At 34.2% G+C, this 17,047-nt stretch overlaps 1 protein-coding gene across 3 annotated transcripts in view; it reads left to right on the top strand.

The window, feature by feature from the left end:
- MIPOL1 (mirror-image polydactyly 1) overlaps positions 1 to 17,047 on the top strand; it is a 245,081-nt gene that overhangs the window by 22,766 nt on the left and 205,268 nt on the right. The window lies entirely within an intron of this gene.

The raw sequence follows: 17,047 nt of genomic DNA, 5'->3' as shown, positions 1-17,047 counted from the left end.
ACACGCACACACACACATATTTTACCTTTGAAGGCGGTAATAGTCTGCTTTTTTGAAACTTTTCTAAACTCCTTTGCAGACTATTCCTTGTTGTATGTGATCTCTGTTCTTTTAACTCTTGATCAGCTAATGTTTGGACAGAGATTCCCTTGAATGCCAAACTTTTCCAGTCCTTACAGATTGCCCCATGCTTTGGCATTCCTCCACTCCTTAGCTAGGCTTTTCAAACTATGCTAGTATCATCCCAAGGTAGAATCTTATCTTCTGAGATCTTTTATGCAGATGAATTTCTAGATTCCTCCATATTCCTGGTCACTGTAGTGTACCTACATTCTCGTCTTCCTCCAGTTTCTCTTCCAGGCCGTAACTGATCTGTGCCTCCTTTCTTTGCCCAGGCATCCATGGGTCTCTAATGTCTCGCGGCTTTGCAAGCCCCGCCTGCTTTTCTCACTACCAGAGTTTCAAAGTAGGTAATAGAAAGGCACATGCTTATGCCAGTCCTTCAGGTATCCTACAGACAGTTTAGAACACACTAGCACAGTAATTTCCATACCAGACCTTCTCTGCTCCCTTTGGAAGCAGAAGGAGCCTGGGAACCAGGCTCCTTCTGCTGCTGGGAGAACAAAATCTTCATTGCAAGTGCTGGGCAGGGCGGGAGGAAGGGAGTGCAAACAACCACAAGACTCTCCTACCATTTTGAAGACCACTGTTCTTGGATATTGGCTCATTCACTGTTAACTTTTGACTGTCTTCCAGAACTCCAGCAACATTGGTTCAGATAGTCCTAGCTTATTTATTTTGATGTTTCTCTGGGGTAATGAGAGCTTGGAGTTTTCTCACGTGCCATTTTGCTGACATTCCCCCTATTGACTTTTAATACAGTTTATTCAGTGCAAGGCAAATATAGCCTCATTTGTTCTTTCTTCTTGTTGCTTGTTCAACCCAATGCTTGCTCATCCCATGAACTCAGGAGGCTAGTTCTAGAGGCCTGAGGAGGGCATTTGCTCAGCATTCCAGCTTCCTTCTGAACCTGCACTTTAATTATCTCAGAAATTTCTATAGGCGAATATTCCATAAAGTAGTATATTTGTATGCATGCATGCATTTGTGTATGTTTCTATGTGTGTAATTCTTTTAAAGATTTATTTATTTATGCATACAAGAGCTGGGGTGTAGGCCAGGGCTGTGGGTAGGAGGTGAGAGGATTCACCAGAGACAGAATGGGGAGCAGAACAAGTGGATTGAAATACTCTGCTTGAAGGGAGCAGTTGGCAGGACAGGAGAGGTCTCTGTGCCATGTGGGTCAGCTCCCTGGCCAGGGATCAAACTTGTGCTGCAGTGGCTGAGGGTAGCTTTATAGCGCTGTACTTTAATCATTTGTGCCCCCAGGATTACCCTGCATGTAATTTTTTATCGAGGTAACACTGGCTTGAAATGCTTTAAGTTTTAAGGGTATAAATTCATACTTCAAAAATATGTTACCACACAATTTCCCCCACCAAGGTAGCAAAAATTCTTCTACCCTTTGTTCCTACCCTGCTTTGTCCTCTGATAGCCTCAGTTCTGAAGTCAGATTGTAGTGGTTTGTATTTGTTTGGCTTTGTCTGTCCCTATGCTTTGTTTCTTTATATTTCATATGTGAATGAAATAATTCATTATTTATCTTTTTCCTTCTGACTTACTTTGCTTAACATAATACCCTTCAGTTCTATGTGGTGGAACATAGATAGGGTTCACCTTTTTATTTTTTTTTTCTTTTATGGCTGAATAGAACTACATTGTGTGTGGGGGGAGATGTGGGAGTGTGTATAAGATGCCCACACACAGGGTATCTTAACCCATTTGTTTGTTGTGGACACTTAGGTTGTCTCTATAGTTTGGCCATTGTAAATAGTGTTGGAATGACCATAGGAGTGGATATATCTCTTTGAATTAGAGCTTTTTAATTTTTCAGAGAGATACCTAGAAGTAGAATAGCTAGGTCATATAAGGGAGTGTCATTTTTTTCTTGTTTAGTCACTAAGGCCTTTTTGCGAAACTGAATGAAGGACCCAAGATTTTTTGACCATCCAGATATTTTCCCAAAGGCGCATTGTGTGTATTTTCTTTACCAACTTCATCATGGTAACTGTTATATGGCTAAGTTTCCCAAAAGTCTCAACTCTCAGATAGGCACTGGTATGCTTGTAAGTGATAAGGACTGACTGTCTGGCACAAAGAAAAGCCGCCCTCACTGGTTAAGTTTGCTGTTTTATGGTATAAATACAGTAGACTGTTCCACCCCATCTCCGTCCCCGTTTTGCTTTCTACACTTTCTGTTACCCAAGTAAACAGCAATCCAAAAATAATGAGAGAAAACATGGTCACATAATATTATTACCATATATTATGTTTTCTTTTAGTTATGGTTTCTCTTACTCTACCCAGTTTATAAATTAAACTTTAAGCTTTATCATAGGTATATTCATAGGAAACAGCACAGTGTAACTCTGGGTTACACCGTGGGTACCTGAAACTATGTCGGAAGTCTCAGGTACCCACCTGTGGAGTCTTGAGACATAGGCGGGGGAGGCAACTCTACCCCCATGAAAACATGGCCGCACTGGTCTTGGGGTTGGAGGAAGGCACACATGGCTTTTGCAGGTTGACTTTAAATTTTCGTTATAGTTAAGGAAAACAGTTAGTAAAACAAGTAATCTATTTTGCTTTGACTTAGAATCATAGGTGTCACTTTACATGCAACATAAAGCAGGTGAGAGGCATTTCTGTAAATGCCTTTAAAGGTGGTGAATGAGCCTGCATGTGAATGCAGTGAACTTTTCCTCTTGCATACAACTTGGCTAAATTATCAAGGATCTCTCCTGAGTGGCCTTTCCCTCATTTAAAGGATTCTTTGGCACCATCTAGGACAGTATGGATATGTTTTGCCTCAGGATTAGTTTGGTGATTTTTGATGATAGGAACAAGTTTCTAATACCCAGGAACAAGTTGGTTGTATTCTTTCAAAAAAGGAAATCTTGAACACTTAAGTCAGACAGTGATCTCATGAGAGTGTGCTAAGGAATAGTAGTTTATGTCCAACTTTTGTCTTCATGTGTCAGCAATGAATATACTTCTAAAATGATTTGAGCATTGAGCTCATAATGTACTATATGCTAGGACCTAGAGGCATTGCCGAGGAGACAATCCTTTGTAAATCTTTTATTGATTATTTTGGCTTAGAGCCCTTTTCAAATTCGTATTTCTTTTTCCTGACTTGATTAATAGGCTGAGCAGCATCCTTAGGTGCTTAGGTGGAAGATGTAGCTTTGCCAAAACCCTAATAGTCTCCCTGGGCAGAGCTATCTGTCTAGTGAGAGGTCATAAGGTATACTCAATTATTTTTCAAAGATTAAAGATGTTGTTTTTGGTAAGCATCATTCCCAAAAGCTTTACAGATTGGGCCAGGCCTTAAGTTTTAGTTGGGCTTTTTAGTCAACATTCATGTCACACGAGTAAGATAGAATTGAAAAAGCAGTTCCTGTCATTTCATACCTGTACCAGTTTGCCTTGAGATCTCATAATTATATCTACATTGGTGCATGTGTAGTATATGACACTTACTGTTTTAATTTATATTTTTCTGATAACTAGTGACAATGGGAAACCTTGCATTTTTACTAGACCTTTTTGTTATATTTTTCTTTTACTCTATGGCATATGCAAGTTCTATTTAAAAAGTGTTGTCTGACTATCTTATATATATATATATTTGTAGGAAAATTAAAAAAATATATTTTGAATGAGTCTTTTATCAGTTAAATGTTGAAAATATATTTTTCCAGTCTGTTTTTCCTTTTTCATTCTAATAATGGCAGTTTTTGATGACCAGAAAAACCTTAATTTTAATGAACTTTGTCAATATTTTATAATTAGTGTTTTGTGTGTCTTTTTAAAGAAACTGTTAACCATCCCAAAGTCAGTAAGATATTCTTCCTTGTTTTCTTCTTGAAGTTTGATTGCTTTAGATTTTACTTTTAGAATAATGGTCTAGCTCAGATCAATTTCTTGGCTGGTATGAAGAACAAATTGAGGGTCATTTATTTTTTCTTGTATGGATCCAACTTTTCCTAACTACAGTGGATCATTTGCCGTGTATGTTTGTATGCATGTGTGTGTGCTCTTTTCTAGACTCCTTATTCTATTGTTCTATTTTTAAATTGTTCTACCAATATTATATTACATGCTTAACTTTGTAGAAATCAAGGAATGTGGCTGTGAAGAAAAGTAAAAATGTCACATAATTCTATAACTAGAAAATTCTAAAGCCTCTATAGTAAAATGAGCAAAAGTTAGTGAATATAGTGAGCTTGAGAGATTCAGAGCCCATATGCAAACAGGAAATTATGGGAAAAATGAAATAAACCAATACTTTTACAGTAGCATCAAATCATTGACACTTGGGGCACAAACTTTATAAAATATGAGTAAGAACTTTATTTTTTAAAGATTTACTTATTTATGTACACAAGAACTACATAGAACTGTCCATACAATTTGTTAGTGGTAGTGTAGAATGTCTAGAACTCTCACACCCATGGCTGATAGATGTATAAAATGTGCAATTGCTTTAGGAAACAATTTGATAGTTTCTGTGATCTAGCAATTTCACTGTAGCTATTTATCCAAATGAAATGAAAATGCATGTGTGTATAAAGGCTTCTACCAGTACGTTCATTACTCTTTTATCCAACCAGAAGTAACCCAAATATCTACTAATAGGTGACTAGATAAACAAGTTGCTGTAAGTTTATACACTGTAGTGAAATATTATTAAGCAGTAGAAAATAGAAAACTAGCGTTTTATATAACATGAATGAATCTCAAAACTATGTTAAATGAAAAGCTTTTATATAGAAGAATATCATCAGGGGCTCACCTGAGCTAGAAAGAGTTGGTTGACCAGGTATTAACAAATTAAAACAATAAGCCAGAATGAAATTAATAGTCAAGCTTTTAATCATTCACTATGATAACAAAATTTAAACCAGAGAAAGCCCAGCTGAGAGTCAGGCAGGACCTTCCAATCTGTGTGAAAGAGCCCACAACAAAAAGCTCCTGCATCTTGATGGATCTCTTTGCCTTTCCTTCTTCCCACATATATTGCTACAGTATATCTTGACAAAGTCTTTCATATTTAGACCATGAGCTACACAGAGACTGGGCTGTGTGATTTTTTCTGTTCACCTTCCAAATGGAAAAGAAGTATTAATGCTTAGAGAGCCTATCCATTGCAACTTCTCTAGTGAGATGGCTCTGCTAGATACCTCTGTCCCCTTACACACATTTACTTTCTCTTTTCTCACCCTTTGAATCTAGTGATATTGCAATTAAGTTTAGAAAAAATATATTTGTATGTGTTGTATGAATGTAAAAGCTCTTCAGAACTGATACATGCCATCTACTTTGATGATTTTCCCTTCAAATCAATTCAAACTTCCTCTCCTCTAAACATTTTTTGCTATATTTTTTTGGCTTTGGTTTCTGGATATTTTATTATAATCAAATCCAAACTCTTACCGTTTATTTGAAACACCTCTTTATTTCATACTTCACTTTCTTGAATAAATTGTTCCTAAAGTTTTCTTAGCACTATTGATTTTGCATGAATTCCCTCCGTTTTGTGTGTAGCTGTTTTGTAATTTTCCTCTCTATGAACTTGGGTGGATATTTTCACCTCCTTCCTCTGATGGCCCTTTGATTCCTGAAACTATGTTCTCCCCCTTTCATGCTTTACTCCCTTGTTTTAGTGAAGCATCTTTTTTTTTTTTTTCCGTTTTCTGAGAGCAAATGTAGGAGTAGGGTAAACTTATTTTTTTTTATTTATGTGTATATAAAGAAATGCTTGATAGAATTTTGCTGACATATTTTCCTGTGCTCTGAATGCTACTATATGCTCTTACTATATTCGCTTAATGATAGACTGTAATATATACTCTCAGCTTTTAAACGTTGCCTGGTATTCTATTATTTATTTTTATATTGTCAGGAGAAACATACTGTGACAATTATTCTTCATCCTCTTCAGACACCACGTTGGTGTCAGGAGGTGTGCAAGTGATAATACTGAATTATGAAAAAATGAAGTAATAGTCTCATGGTTTATGTTAGCATGCAGTTTTATTGGTGACGTCCATGCCTTCATTTAAAGGTAGAGGAAACAGTGGGTAACAATCACCAAACTTCACATTTTTAAAACATTTCTTGAATTTATAAAGGAATTACATGTATCACTCTATTTTGTGGCCAACAAAACAATGTATAAATTTCAGAGAATCTGAAGAGGATGAAGAATAATTGTCACAGTATGTTTCTGGGAATGCTATTCCACAGGAAATATGCAGTGTTGATATTGTAACAGCTCTGATTCATTATTCTTTCCAAGAGACATAGTATTTTCTATACTATTTTGGATATAATTATTTTTATTTATCTGTATTGCTCATTAGTCATATTTTACAATTTTTTTTATTTTATCTTTTATGTGTCTTAACTTTTTCATATTTTCCCATTCTATTAACCCTTTCTACCCTTGGGGGGATTTTTTCCCCCTTCTGCCTCCAAATCATTACTTCTCTGCTCCAATGTTCCCTAGTTTCTACTTTATCTATATTGTTTCAACTCAGTGAGCATATTTCTTGTCGCTATGATTTCTAGTTGATTTTTAAAAAATCTATCTATGCTGTTATTTAATAATTTCCTGCTCTCATTTAATAGATTGTGTTGCTTTATTTGGTGAATTAAAAGTTATTTTGAAGATTGATTCCAGTTGCTTTATTTTCAGTAGTTGGTCAAATGTGAAATCACAACTTTTTATATCAAATTAGTTTTATGTATATCAAATTATCTCATATGTATTATATTTTAATGAATATAGGGTATTTTCCTTTTTAACAATTTTTATATATATATATGTATTATGTATAAATGTATGTATTGTTCACATCATTGCTCATTGTTTTCTTTACAATGTTGCTTTCTTTTCTCAGGTGTAGTCCCTACAGAATTCCCACCCCCAATTCATTTGTGCACCATCACTTTAGTACCTTGTGTTCTTATGCCCCCGTGTTGATCCCTCATAGTTGCCTATTTTTGTTGTTTACTATTGTTATTTTTTTCCCTTGATCCTTTCTTTGGTTCCTGTATTCCTCCTGTAAGTGAAACAACAGAACTTTCTGTTTCCTTCTGACTTATTTCACTGAGCCCTTCTAGCTTCAACCACATTGCTATGAATGACATTAGTTTATCTTTTGATTGCTGCATAGTATTCCACTGTGTATGTATCTTCTTAATCCAGCCATCTATTTTTGAGCTTTTGGGATGATTCCAAATCTTACCTATTATAAATAGCTTGCAGTAAACATAAGGGTGCAGGTATTCTTTTGAATTAATGTTTCTGTATCCTTTGGGTAGATCCTTAGGGGTGGGTTGCTGTATCCTTTGGGTAGGTCCTTAGGGGTGGTGGCTCCAGTTTTAGTAGTCTGAGGAACCTCCATACAGCTTTCCATAGTGGTTGTACCTATTAGCATTCCCACCAGCAGTGTAGGAGATTTACTTTTTCATCATATCCTCTCCAACATTTGAAGTTGCTTTTTTTTTTTTTTTTTGATAAGTGCCATGGGTGTCTCATAGTGGTTTTAATTTTCATTTCCCTAAGTACAGGGCTGTTTAACATTTTTTCATATGTCTGTTGGCCATTTGCATTTCTTCTTTGGCGAAATGTCTATTTCACCCATTTTTTGACTGGATTGTTTACTTTGTTTTTGTTGAGTAGTGTGAGTTTTATATATATATCTTTGTGATCAGTCCCTTATCAGTTGTATGGAGTAAAAAAAAATTTTCTCCCAATAATTAGGGTGCCTCTTTGTTTTGGTTAATGTCTCTTTTGCTGTGCAGAAACTTTTTAAGTTAATGTAATCCCAGCTATTTTATCTTTACTTTCACTTTTGTTGTTTTGGGGGATGACTCTTTAAAGATGTGACTAGGGTGTATGTCTTATAATATTTTACCTGAATATGGGGTTATTTTCAGAGTAGGTTATCTTGTTAAAGTACCTAGTTCATGATCTACTTTTTTTTTTTTTCTTTTTAGTTACTAGCTGGACCATATGAACTCAAGTTCTAACTAGCTTTATGTTAGTTGATTGGTTTACATACAGATTTGAATGCCTCATACACACTGATGAAGGCTTTGAGTTCTTTTTAATCTTAGGTAGTTAACTTTTCCATCTGATTTGGCAAGTGCTTTGTATCTAAGATACTGAGCATGTGGTTGGAGATTATCTGATTATTGTTTAAGAAAGGGAAAAGCCATCCTTGTTAAACTCTAACCTTTAAGCCTATTAGGCCTCAACATTTTCATGAACTCCTTGGCTTCAAATACCACTCTCTGTTATGATTTTAATTTGTTGTTCAAATGTTTCCATATCTTTCCTTGAGCTTATCTTTGTTTTAACATGTATTTTAGTATCATGAAGAAGGAATAGTAGATATCAGAAGCATTCCAGTATATGCTTAATTATTTCAACTGGATTGGATTTGAGTTTGCATTTCCTCAGAACTGTCAAAAATAAAAGTCAAACTGGATGGGGGAACAAGACCTATGACAAGCTGTCACTTCAGCAGATGAAAGATTATAGACATACTTATTTTTTCACTGGTAGGAAATTATTGTTTATTAAAGAAACTTTTTGAAACATTATGTAGAATGATTTGTTGGTTCAGATATATAACACCTAATAATGGTGCGAGGGATGAAATTTTGAAACACAGTGGTATAGTCATTGTCAATTTCTGTTTATGATTCTTTTGTGTAAATCGCCATCTTTGTTAATTAAAAAAATACTGTGCGTTTTCAAAGAAATAATTCCTTATATATATGGAAAATGATCTTAGTAATAAACATCAAGTATTATAAAATCAGTCAAAAATTATTTCAAATTCCTGTAATTAATGACTCCAACAAAGAATCAACTTGTTTACATATGTTGTAAGACAGTAGCAGTAGCTAGGATATTGCTTCAGGGTATAACAGATGGCCTCTAAGGAGCTTGGTAAGGTGAATGTTTGCTAAAGGTGACAGAGTATACCTTTCCGCTTTGCCATATGCATTAGGTCACTGGTAACATAAGGTATTAGCTTCAGGAAGTTGTTAAATCTAAGGACAGGGAGTAATTCCAAAGCATTTTAATAAATAAAGTACATATCCTTCAGCTGATAATACTTTTTGTTTCCTGCATGCTCAGATAAATGTGTAGGTTTTTTTTTTTTTTTTAAATGGCACCCAGTAGAGAATCCATGTGAGATAGGGGTATATATATTATGAAAGATGTGCTAGGGCCACATGAATATTATATAATTGTGTGTGTGTGAGGAATGAGGTTGATGGGATTTTGATAGCATCATGATATAAAATAATACTTATTGATAGTTCTATGAAAGATTATTGGGTGACTCTTCTAGAAATTAATGATGCTATATATTTTATTTTATAGTTTACAATTCTACAGTATTTATTTAAATCTATTTGTTATGCAACATTCAAATGTACAAGAATGGAAAGGCAAGATAATGAATTCATTGTATACATTACCTAACCTTATATTAGTTAATTTTGTTTCATCTGTCCCCCCATATTCTCCTCATTCATATCCTGTTCCTCCATATCCCATCCACTGCCCTTGGAATCCTGCTTCACTCTCACCCCAGTGTCTAACTCCCATCTAGGATAGTACTCTAGGGTAGTTATAGACTTCCATCAAGAGACTTACAATGTTTGAATGTAATGTTACAATGTTTTGTAGTATTGATATTTTTGTCAGGGAAAGTTCCAGTTTTTGTTTTACTTCATTTCTTTATCATTTATGGAAAGTTTCCTTGCATAATTATATGATATATTAAGTTGTCGTAAACTCTTGCAGCAATCCTGGATATATTATATAATTTAGCACATGGCAAAGATGTAATTTTGTTGAATGAAGTACTTTTTTTTTTTTTAAAGATTTATTTATTCATACAAAGCTGGGGTACAGGCCAGAGATGCAGAGGGTGAGACGATTCACCAGAGACAGAGCAGGGAGCAGAACAGGCAGATCGACGAAGTACACTGCTGAGGGGGGCAGCGGGTGGGTCAGGAGAGGTCTGCCGCACCATGTGGTCACCTCCAGGGCAGGTGGGGATCGAACTCATGCGGAAGTGGCTTAAGCTTCTTTGTGCTGTGCGTTAACCCGCTGCGCCACCAGGGAGGGGCCCTGAATGAAGTACTTTTTATGTTTGAAATAGAAGATAGGTTTCTAGTCATTCTATCTGTTTTCGGGTATAGGCCTAAGCCCCTAAAGATGGGTATTTTCACACTCCTCCCCACCACTCCCAGTGTTTTGGTAATTCTCCACCATGTTTCATTGGGCCATTCCCTCCCCTACTCCTCCCTTGCCACCCTCCCACTTTGGTTGCTTCAGTTTTGTAGTCAGATATTAAGAATTTGTTACTAGTTTGGTTTTGACTGACCCTTTTTTGTGTTTCTCTTTATTCTACATATAATGTCACCATCTGGTATTGTCTTTCGTCATCTGACATTTTTCATTTAGTATTATCCTCTAGTTCCATCCATGTCCTCACAAATAGCTCAGTATTATTCCATTTCCCTGATCCACTCCTCTGTTCTTTGGCAGGAAAACATTTGTTGTTTGTTTTTTAATTGGCACACATTGATCATTGATTTTTTATTTCATACTTTGGGTCTCAGTACAGTTATGCTACTATTAGTTTTATGTTACTGTTAGTAAGTATTATCTTTTAATGTAGTCAATTTGCCATTGTGAGACTTCTTAAAATGTATTTTCTGAAACAGATTATGAGTGAACATGTGTTTGTATGATCTAGGGAACTCTTAATAATATGGTTTTGTTAAAAGAGTGATAGTGGGGCCCTCCCTAGTGGCGCAGTGGGTTAAAGCACAGCACTAAGAAGCTTAAGCCACTTCTAGCTGAGTTCGATTCCCGCCTGCCCCAGAGGTGAACCACATGGTGCCACAGACCTCTCCTGACCCGTTCACTGCTTCCCTCAGCAGTGTACTTCGTCGGTCTGCCTAGTCTGCTCCCCACTCTCTCTGGTGAATCCTCTCACCCTCCACATCTCTGACCTGTACCCCGCTTCTGTATGAATAAATAAATAAATCTTAAAAAAAAAAGCGATAGTACAATCTTTTACATATAATTGACATTTTATCATGTTTTTTATAGATTGTATTTATTTAGGCATGCAGAACTGGGTTGCAGGCCAGAGCTGCAGGGTGGTGAGAGGATTCACCAGAGGCTGAATGGGGAGCAGAACAGGCAGATCAATGAAGTACACTGCTGAGGGCAATCAGTGGGCAGGCCAGCAGAGGTCTGCCGTACCATGTGGATCACCTCTGGGGCTAGAGATTGAAATCTCACTGAAATATCTGTGGCTAGCTTGCAGTGCTGTGCTTTAACTCATTGCATCACCAGGGAGGGCCCATATCTTACAATTTTAAGTGCTAGAAGAATAAGAACTTTTATTGAAGGAAATTCCTATATATTGTTCGGCATCTTATAATTCTCTGTACTCTTTATTCTGTAGTAGCAATGGAATGTATATTTTAGGACTATGTGCCTATATACTTTTCATTAATGAAAATGTTTATTAGGAATTAGTAAATTACATGAGCTTTTATAGCTTCTCAGATAAAAGAGGACTATTGCTGTGACTCTTTGGATATTGGACAAAAAAATTAGAGCCATAATTCTCAAATTGACTTCAGCTTGTTTCTACTAATTGTATTTTGCAACCTAGAAGTTGTCTTTAGCATTGCCATTTAAGGGAACTATATTAGTTGAATGCAGTATGTCTATTGAGAATGTTTATATACTGCAATTGTAGAATATTATATAGATAAACATTATTTATTATACAATGTATAAATTGATATTGTGCTCAAAATGCAAAAGTACAACTGTTATTAGTTTTCATATACATTCCTTTATTTGTTAATGTCTCTATCCTTATATAAACTATAGAAGATTATTGAACAGCTCTGATAAAATCTGTTAGTAACTACTATGACACATGAAAAATTAAGACCGTATGTAATTACTTTTACTTTATTTTAAAAGATATTTTCTGATAACTTTTGATTTCAAGTGGCTGCTCGTACTAGTCATAGATTAATTTTACTTGCTCTAATACTCCTTTACCTTTGACTTGCCAAGAACTTCAGTTGGTTGTGTGGAAATGTAAGCCCTTGTGTGAAAGAGTGTGTCATTGCATCAGAACTTGGCACCCACATGAATCTTAAGAAAACAGACTGTTTGTTCCCGAGAGAAACTATTCTATAAGCTGACTTTGTTTTTATATTCTGTTCTGTGCTAGATTACGTGATTTCGTTTAGTTTGGCCTAGAGCAAATCGTTTCAAGGTATTTTAGAAAATCCTGTATTAGATTAGTCCTCTGAAAATAATACTAGTTTGAAAGTTTTGCTTTATAAAAATTTATTAGTAGGCTAGGCAGTGCGATATCCATTCTCAAATTGCTATTTATAACTTGCATACCAAAACTATTGTTGTGTTGTAAATGGTATATTGTTTTGCCCCTAAGCTTTGCAAATGGAAAAACCATATATTTGAAACATTGGCTGTTTATTTCCCCTTAATTTGATGCCCTTCCATGACTTTCAGCGATAGATTTTGTTAGAAATTTCTTGATTACTAAAACATAAAGTAGGGGAACTACCTGAAGCATACATATAATAATCCTAATATGAAACAGTATATTTTTGTCATAAACATTTTAAACTTTAGAATGCTGAACAGCAAGATTATGGTAAAAGTCCCCAATCAAATAAAGACGTGATTATTTTAACAAATACTTGCTTTCTCAGGGAACTTTTTCATTTATTTTAAAATTTTCTAAAAAATTCTTTCTGCATTTTAGTTCAATTTGAACCTTTAAGTCTACTTAGACCAAAAAAGCAAATAACCATAACAAGATATAATTTTAGGTCAATTAGGCAGTGATAAGTTTTTTATCAGTTTCAAGAGTCACCAGAATTATTTCCTTCATATTTATTATGGCTCTCTAAGATATAATGTGGCTTCCTTTAGCATTTCTTGTCAATTTCTAAGGTCATTAATGAATATTTAATTGTTAAGTGAAATAAATGAAACCATACAGATAGGTATAAAGTAAAATACAGATCCATACCGATCCATCATTCCTTTATTATCTAATCTCCCAACCTCAACTCCTAGACCCAGAGTAATCACTGGTAGTAGTTTCCTTCTAGAAAAAAAAAAATACTCAAGCATGTCTGCATATTTAAGTATAATTTAACTTTTTTTATTTAGCCATGCTCTGTGCTTTTATTATTTTGGTTAAAGATATATTTTGGTATTTGCTTTATTCACCACTTTGTATCTAATTGCGATGTAGGTGCTTAACAAATATTTGTTAAATCTTCCACCTATAGTACATATATATCTTTTGCATTTGTGGTACACCATATAGATTTGCTGTGTGGTTGACCATATTTTATTTGATATGTTTGCTATTGAATATTTATGTTAGATCTGTTTTTCCGGTCATCCACTCACCTGTCTATCCCTGAATTGTTCTCAGTATTTTTGTATGCCAAGCATCTTTACCTTCTCTAAAGGAGAAAATTAAGAGTCCTCCTTGCATGGAATTTCCATATACATGCAGACAGGGTATATGGGAGTTGCTCTCAACTGGCTCAGATGTATAAAAAAAGCAAGGAATAAAACCTAACCAGATTGCTTTGTGACGACAGAAGCATAGACAGTGTGATGAGAGAGGCGTTTCTAGTTTAAATAGAATGGCCAGGCAAAATCTGTTTGAAGAGATTACTTTTGAGGAAGATCCAAGTGATGAGAACAAAGGTTTGCAGATTTGGAGGTGATAATTCTAGGCAAAGAGAATAGGCAATTATTAAAAACTCTGAAGTATGAATAAACATGGTGAATTCAAGAAACAGAAAGAAGTCCAGTATGACTAAAGTGTATATGTTACTACAATTCTTTGTACACAAAAATATGCTTCACATAATTTTCTAAATACTTTTAATAGTAGAACTAGGGGTTCAAATTCTATATTCATTTTAAATTTTGGTAGCTATGGTGTGAGCCCACTTTCATCTTAGTCTTTCTCCTAAACATCTTTTGCTTTTCCTGTCTCTAGGAACAAGAGTTACCCCGAGCTTGTTAGGTAGTGGCTGTACTATGAAGGGCATTGCATGAAAGCAATCCTTTTGGGGAGAGAATGAGCTGAAGACTGTGTATGTTTGAGAGACTTGTGTTTAGTAAGATGAACATGCATATGCTGTGTATGTTGAGTTATGTTATAAAATAGCTTTCAGAAATACAGGTCATTTAATGAAATCATTTCAATGCAAAAAAATCAGCATTTCTCAATCTAGGAAATACAAAATTTGGAGTTTTATAATATTTGCTTAAGAGGTGTTGCTGGAAATCATTCTTAGTTTAACACTGTTCACTTTATACAAATTTGTGATTAATCTAAAGAAATATTATGAAAAAAATGTCATTAGCCAAAGTTAGTCAGAAACCTTTGCCATGATGTAGTTTTATGCGGAAGGTAGGAAGAACAGCTTCCAATTAAAGTAAATTTTTGGAAATACTAGGTATTGTTACGTTGGGTAGTAAAACCCCCTTTTAATACCACTTTGTCAAAAAAAAAAAGCATTGTTTAATTTTGAAGGATAAATATCAGATGTACTTGTAATTTTTTAGGCAGATTAGAAACTTCAGACAGGTCAAAGAACAAATTTTTTTTTTATTAAGTATTTAACTGCTGAGTAAACAAGGAGAGCCAAGTCACATTTGAAAGCATAGAGATGTTTATTTAAATTTTTTTCAATGTGCATTTACGTTTGTATGTTGAATGTAGGAAATATTGGCAGGTTTATTTAGATTGCTGTGTACCTATAGAGAGAAGAGAATATGTGGTTTCCTTAATGGTTAGTTATTTTCCTTCTATATATTAAAACTTTCTTTGATAATTAAAAGCAACTTGGAGGGACCAAGGTTAGGAATACATGACAGAGAAGATCTTAAATTAACACATGCTAATATGCTATATGCACTGTTATTACAGTAAAGATTTTATTTTTTGTTTTTAACATGGGTCATTTTTTTCCAGCAAAATATAAGAATTTTAGGTTGGAATCCACTTTATTTTGCTATTTGAACCTGGTATATTATTAGTAATAATAAAGCAGCTTATATTTTGTCTGTTCTTTTGAAAGCTAATTTATCTGATATCACCTGTTAAATCACCAGTTTAGTTTTATCATGAATATATAATTCTTGATTAAAATAAGTTCTTGATATGAAATATTTGTGTAGGGAAAGAAATAAAAGTATCTTATTAGTCTTAGTCTTTTGTCCAGAAATGATTAGAAGTGTAAAATGTGTTGCATAAGTACAGAAATCTTTAATTTCTATGACAATATGTAGATACGTAATTTGTAATTATTTGAATTATTAGAACATCTAATTTTTGCTTGACAATATGCAAATATGCCCTTAAATCTGTTTTTAAAGATTTTTCCAGTTTAATGTCTGAATCCAAATTCATAAAGAGTTGGAAAAATGAGATGTCTGAGCTATAGGATTCACAGGGATTTCATATGAAGCCTATTTAATCAGGATAACACTGTTATTAATATTCATAATGTCAGCTGGAACACAAATGACAGACTATGGGGCCTAAAAATTTTACTTGGTGAATTTATTAAAAGTAGCTTAAAAAATTAATGGAATTTAAGTAAAGTTGGTGAATATGAAAATCTTGTGTTAGCAGAAAAAAATTTCTATTAGAACTTTCTTTAAGACCATTTTGCATTGATGTCTTCTGACAGATTTCATTGGTACTTAAAGAAGAAAGATGCATGAATGGTCATTTAAAAGGATTTAAACACATTGGCACATTAATTTTTACATGAATAATAAGTACTTTCCAAAAGCAATTAACTTACAGTGTACAAGATATGAATTGAAAAATAAGACTGTGACATCTAGGGCAAAGCAAATGTGCTGTACATTTTAAACTTAGTGACAGGACTTTTAATATTTTGGTTTATATTTATTGTCAGTATCCAATATGATTTAAAATATAGTTATTTTAGAGCATTTGAAAGCATATTAAAAGGGCAATAATTATTTACCTTCCCTCAAAATATTGGTAGTGTTAAACATCCTCTGCAAGTATAATTTGCATTTTTTTGATAGTCACTTGTGTGCTTTTGATAATATTTGAGGATATGTTTAATTTCTCCGAAAGTCAAAATGGTGACCCTGACAGGTTTAATGCTCTAAATACATATGAGTTAGCACACACACACACACACACACACATATACACTATATATGAAATATATATAATAAATAAGTTTCTGAAAGTTCAGTGTGAGAAACTTCGTTAAGAGCCACCTGAATAGTGTGTATATAAAGTTCTGAATTTTAGCCTAAAAATATAAAAAGTTGCGAATGACTTATAAAACTGGGATACATTTTATTTTATAAATCTTTATGGTTTAAAATGTGTTTATAATGACATCATATCAGTGTAGACATATATATATTTATTATTGAAGTTTTTTTTTAAAAAACAACTGTAGACCAATATGTATGGTCACAGTAATACTGAGTATTTTGTGTTACTTTTTTTTCAGAGATGACTTTTCTCACAAATTTTATACTGATAAAAGCATAATTCATGGTCAGTCCATCAGTAGGAGACTGTAGGTGGTGGCCTGGCAGTTCAGACAGGCACCAGACCATTCTTCTGCAGTTTGTCAATGTTATGAGTGATTTAGTTTCATTAGGAGTACAAGAATTAGCTGGTATGTTTTGAACTTATTTAGATCAACTGGAAAGAGCACCAGTTACAAGACTGTAAAAATGATCACAGTATAAGCCATATATATATATATTTATATATTTATATATAAA

Source organism: Condylura cristata, unplaced genomic scaffold (assembly GCF_000260355.1).
Source record: "Condylura cristata isolate star-nosed mole 26May11 unplaced genomic scaffold, ConCri1.0 scaffold00013, whole genome shotgun sequence".
In the NCBI taxonomy this organism is placed as follows: domain Eukaryota; kingdom Metazoa; phylum Chordata; class Mammalia; order Eulipotyphla; family Talpidae; genus Condylura; species Condylura cristata.
Note: the sequence above shows the minus strand (reverse complement) of the source record. Positions and strands in the feature narration are given on the sequence as shown.